Raw genomic sequence first — 5,150 nt, forward strand, 5'->3', positions numbered from 1 at the left:
GCATTCATCATTTGACTGTGATCCTGCAAGATGAGCAGCTGTGACATCTCTGTTTACAGGCCTAGCAACAGCATCCAACCACACAGAAGCAACAGCAATGCAATCCTGAGGTTATTTAGGTAGAAAGAATGAAAGACAGACTAACTGTAGCGGCAGCATGCTGAACAAGGCCAGCTCCCTAACATCTCTGAGGTCTGGTGAGAGCCTTCCCCAGATTCATGTCTTGCAGCGATCCAGGGGGACTTCTGCTTCCCCTAAAGGCAATGTAAGTTGCTCAGCCCCATCTCTGAGACTCACCTTCAAGGTGCTTTTAAACTGCAGCCTCAGATGCCTCAGCTCCTTTGTACAAGGGACTTTGCACAGCTCTGTGCAGTGAAGGGCAGATAAATGCCAAACTGGTTTGTTCCTTATGCTGCTTTTTGGCAAATGTCTGCAGCCTTGTTACTAGCTAGGGGTAACAAAACACGTGAAGGAGATCTCTGAGTGAACCTGAAGGCCCATTCTTGCATCTTTCTGAGTATTAGGAACTGGAAAACAGCTGCAGAAAATGATTTTCTCTATTAGGAGTGAGAATGCTACAATTCAAGTTTGGTGTGTCTGTGTTTGGAGTGCATTGGTGGAGGGAATGAGTTGTATTTGGAGTTTGGACCTGTGAGTTTTTGCATCTCTGTGTCCAACCCCTTGACCAGGTGTGTGCAAATATTCCTGTGTCCTACACATGACACATACACATGACAAACAGAAAAATGTCCCCAGTCTCTTGCAAGGCAGTGAGAACAGATGTGAAGGCAGTGGGCCTCATCCTTTTCTGAAAACTGGGCCTGGCAACAGCTCCAGGTGTGAGCTGAAAGCCCTGCTTGCAACTGTTTTCACACAAGGCCCAACTTCTCTAGTCATTGCTCCAGCAGCTAGGAAAAATTAAAACCTCTTCTCAAAATAAATCTTTCAGGCAGTGTGAAGCATCAGCTGTTCCCCCTGTAAGGCAGCAGCTTCCCGTTGAAAGTGTCTATGGGGGGAATATGTCAGCTTCATGCCTGCAGCTCCCTGTCCTCCAACACCATGAGGAAGATGATGACAGTTTTGAGGATGCAGTGATAAATCCATGCCTGTCCTCAGGCTCTACAGGATGTCAAGGGCTTTGTTGTGGTCACTTTTCCCAAGGAACCAGGATAAAACTGCGTGATGACAGTCCAGGCTCTGCAGCTGCTCCTTCAATTTGCCCCCGAGCTCCTGCAGTTGCAGTGTAGTCTTCTCACTCATGCCTCTCTGTCAAGAGCAAAGAGGGTGGTTGCTTGCCAGTTCACTCTCATCTCCAAATTTCTCCTCAGTACTCAGCTGCCTTTCTGGTGATACAGGAGAGATTTCCATGGGGAAGGACTCCTCTGACCCATCTGGTTTGACATCTGGTCTGGTCTAGGTTTCTTCCATGTCACAGCTCCCTTCAGTGCCCTGTGCTGGACCCACGGCTCTCGCAGATCTTTCCCTGAAGAACACTTTGCTCCAGTCTCCTGCAGACATTTAACAAGAAATCCATGTCTACAGGGCTCCTGCCCACAGCCCAGACAGGCAGTAGCTGCGGGGTGAGGTTTCCACCACTCAGGTCCCCATGCACAGCACCACCTGTGCACTGTGCTTGGCTCCGCTCAGTGTCATCTTCCTCTGACTGCCACGACACTCCTCATCCCTCTGCTGCCATGTTCAGCTGGTTTATACCAGCCACATCTGTGCTGTCAGATGCATCGCATCACCCTCGCTGAAGCAAAACAGATGTGGTGCTGGGGACAGCTTGCTCCAGGGACGGCTCCCCGCAGGCAGCACGGATGAGGCTGTGCTCTGTCCAAATCTATCCCAGCAGACTGGGTGCCTACAAGCCCTCCCCATGCCCTCCCGCTGGGTTTCAAAACACACAGCACATGCCCTCAGCATTGTGCTACAGAAACATCATGCTGTGACAAAACCATCACTGTGACCTGAGAAACCACTACAAAAATAATAATATTTCAGAAAAACTATGAGGAGAGCCATACTGAGAGCAGTTTGGACCCAGGCATTGTGCCCTGAAGGACTCCTACGAGCAGTGGGACGTGAGCTGCTCATCACCACTGAGCCAGGGGATGAGAATCTGCCTGTGGGGTGGGTGTCCTTAGCGATATGGACCTAGCCACTGTGACAAATCCATTTAATTGTGTACCCCATATGCATGGGCTGCCATAGAGCTGCCCTTTCATACTGCTTCTCTTTCTTTTATTGCTGTTTCCTTTCTTCACATCTTTCATCCATCCCTTTTTGAGCACTGATGTTCTCTCTTTGACTTAAATCTAAAAATTATCTACAACAAAAAGCAAAGTAGAAGAGCAAAAATGGCAGGGAAATGGTGAAAGAAAATAATGGAAATAAGAAACAGAAAGCTGAAAAGACACAGAAAGGAGAAGGGGAAGCAGAGCAGAAACACAGTTGTGGGATGAAGAGACAGGAAGATGTGCAGAGCTGGGTGGGCACAGTAGCACAGTGAGGTCTGAAAGTTTCCTACAGGTGAAACCAGCTTGGAGAGCATGTTAGCAGCCTGCCAGCCCCAGGACAGGAGTTTTTAGCAGAACATTTTCACTGTTAACTCAGACTCCTTCAGCCCCACTGACCCAGACTGGCTGATTCCTTCTTTGTTCACAATTTCCATTTGCTTTATCAGCCACTGATTTTGCTGGTCTCCTTCACATCCTGTCCCCTCCAAGCAACTTGGCTGGGCTTCCCCTCTACTGACAAGTCAGGAGAGAGGTGCAAGGTCTCAGCCATTTCTGGTCTATCAGTCATTTCAACACCGTCTCCCAGCACACTTCCCCAGAGACACAGCGACAACATAGGCAGTGCTGAACTGCTTGGGCACAGGCAAGAGAGATGCTCAGGAACACTTCAGAGGCCAAGCACCATGTGTCCTTGCTAGATCTTGGTGGCAAGCTCATAGAAAACAGGCCCTGCAGACCCTGGCTTCTTCCCTGTGCTAGGACTGAGGCAGTGCGGCTCCCTGACCTAAACTCTGCTCAAGTTTATCATAGTATAGAGGCTGGACTGCAAACCTGGTGGTAGAGCCATTCCCACCTGACGTTATGCCACAGTGGGCAGAGAGCCCACCAATGACCGAAGAAACATTTTTAAATTAAGCATCCATCCCTTCGCTTAACCTATGACGCACGTGCACATCATCACACTGTCCCCTGTGGACTTGGAGCCGAAACCACTCAGGCAGCGTCACCTGGGAGCAGGGTTAACTAATTAGCCTGGTATGCACGCGGTGGCATCGCGGGAATGTTTGGAGCTGGGGTTGATCCTGGCACCAGGGTGCCGTTGGGAAGACGGGTCCCACCCTTCGGACTGGGATAATATTTTTCTAATGCCCTGCAGTGGTTGGCTTTTGTTTTGCTGAGTTGTTGCTATGCACCTGAGGCTCCGTGAGGGAAATCGGCTCTCCAGAGGAAACAACATTGGCAAAAAGTCACCAAATCATTGTTCTGGCTGCTTTCTGTGTCATGAACAAACACATGAATCTGCACTTGTTTATCGGGAGGCACAAGGGCAGGATTTTGCCGGTTATCCGCAGAGGTGATTTGTCTATTGGACCTGCTAGTCTCGGTGGCAGCAGTTAGCCCCAAAAACAAAACCAGGAAGAGACTAAGTGTTCCCATGCAACTTCCAGCACAATCAGCAGCCCTCCTCGAAAGCGCCTTTTAAACAAGAAATGGGAGAGGGAAAAAACAATTAGCACCAGAGACTTTATTAAAAAAAAGACAATTCTTCCATTAATCAGACCCTTATCAGCAGCAAGGTGATATAAAGCCAGGGTTTAATTGGAACAGAGAAAATGTGTTTTTGCTGGTGTGGAGAGCCTTGTCTATGCGAGCAGGAATGTGGCCTGCATCCTGTTTTCTTTACCGATGGGGGAGGAATCCGCTCTGTGATTCCTTGAAAGGCTGCGGCATGTTTTCCACCAGCTCCATGCTGGTTTTGTGAATTACATCCCTGCTTCTCAGCATCCTGGACAGCAGCTTTGTGCTCAAAGGCATCCCAAAACACCAGCTATGTTTTGTAGGAAAAGAGCAACTGCTCCTTCCGTTGACAGCAACAGGTGCTCCTGGCCCCCACTGGACCTTCACATTCCACCCGATTCCACCAGTGTCTGTGGACCACTGGCTAATTCCCAAAGCAGAGAACTTTTCATACCTCAAATTTGGTTTGCTCACTCACACTGACCCCCTTATTCACCTGGGCCTTTGCAGAAGGCAGGAGAAGTGAAGTCTGGTTTGTTGTGCTCCATCCTACTGGAGACAGAGAGCTTCCCTGGGGAGCTGAGTGGCCTCAGCTCTCAGGGAGATCAAAAGCAGGCAGTAGGACCTCAGCACCATGCAGGGCAGGACCCTCCAGTCCCTGTGCTCTTATTATCCCATGAAGTACCTTTGAAGGGCACTTGCTCATTGCCTTCTTCATGGTAAAGGTTTTAAACTGAAACTGGTAAGTTGTTTTAAACTAAAAGAAGGTAGATTTAGATTAGATATTCAGAAGAAATACTTTACTATAAGGGCAATGAGGCACTGAACAGGCTGCCCAGAGGAGCTGTGGTTGCCCCATCTCTGGCAGTGCCCAAGGCCAGGCTGGATGGGGCTTTAGACAACCTGGTCTGGAGGGAGGTGTCCCTGCTCACAGCAGGGTTTTTGAAACTAGATGGGCTTTAAAGCCCTTTCCGACTCAAACCTTTCTGTGATTCTATGTTTCTAAATCCTCGAGGACAGCATTCAACCTCTGTCAGCTCCTCAGCTCCATCCGCCATGCTAAGAAGGATCTCTGTGCCTCTCCACCTGAGATGCCTTCTGCTTCTTTACATCTGTGCCTTTTTAGCATAGGGCTCGATTGTCTTGTCCCATGGTGTTGTGTTGGGTGCTCAGTGAACCTTCACCCTGCTTCAATACCATGACTCAAAATAATAGGCTATCTTTAATATGGGGATACATAAAATCTATAAACACCTTTTCTCTGCCCAGCCCCAACCTCTCAAAAATGGAATTTCAGTCATGCTTCCATCCTGCTTTTTGTCAGTGCAGTTACTGCTGGAAAAAAAACATCCTCAGCCCAAATTCAACAGCCTTTTCTGCACCAAAACTCTG

Source organism: Aythya fuligula, chromosome 23 (assembly GCF_009819795.1).
Source record: "Aythya fuligula isolate bAytFul2 chromosome 23, bAytFul2.pri, whole genome shotgun sequence".
Lineage (NCBI taxonomy): Eukaryota > Metazoa > Chordata > Aves > Anseriformes > Anatidae > Aythya > Aythya fuligula.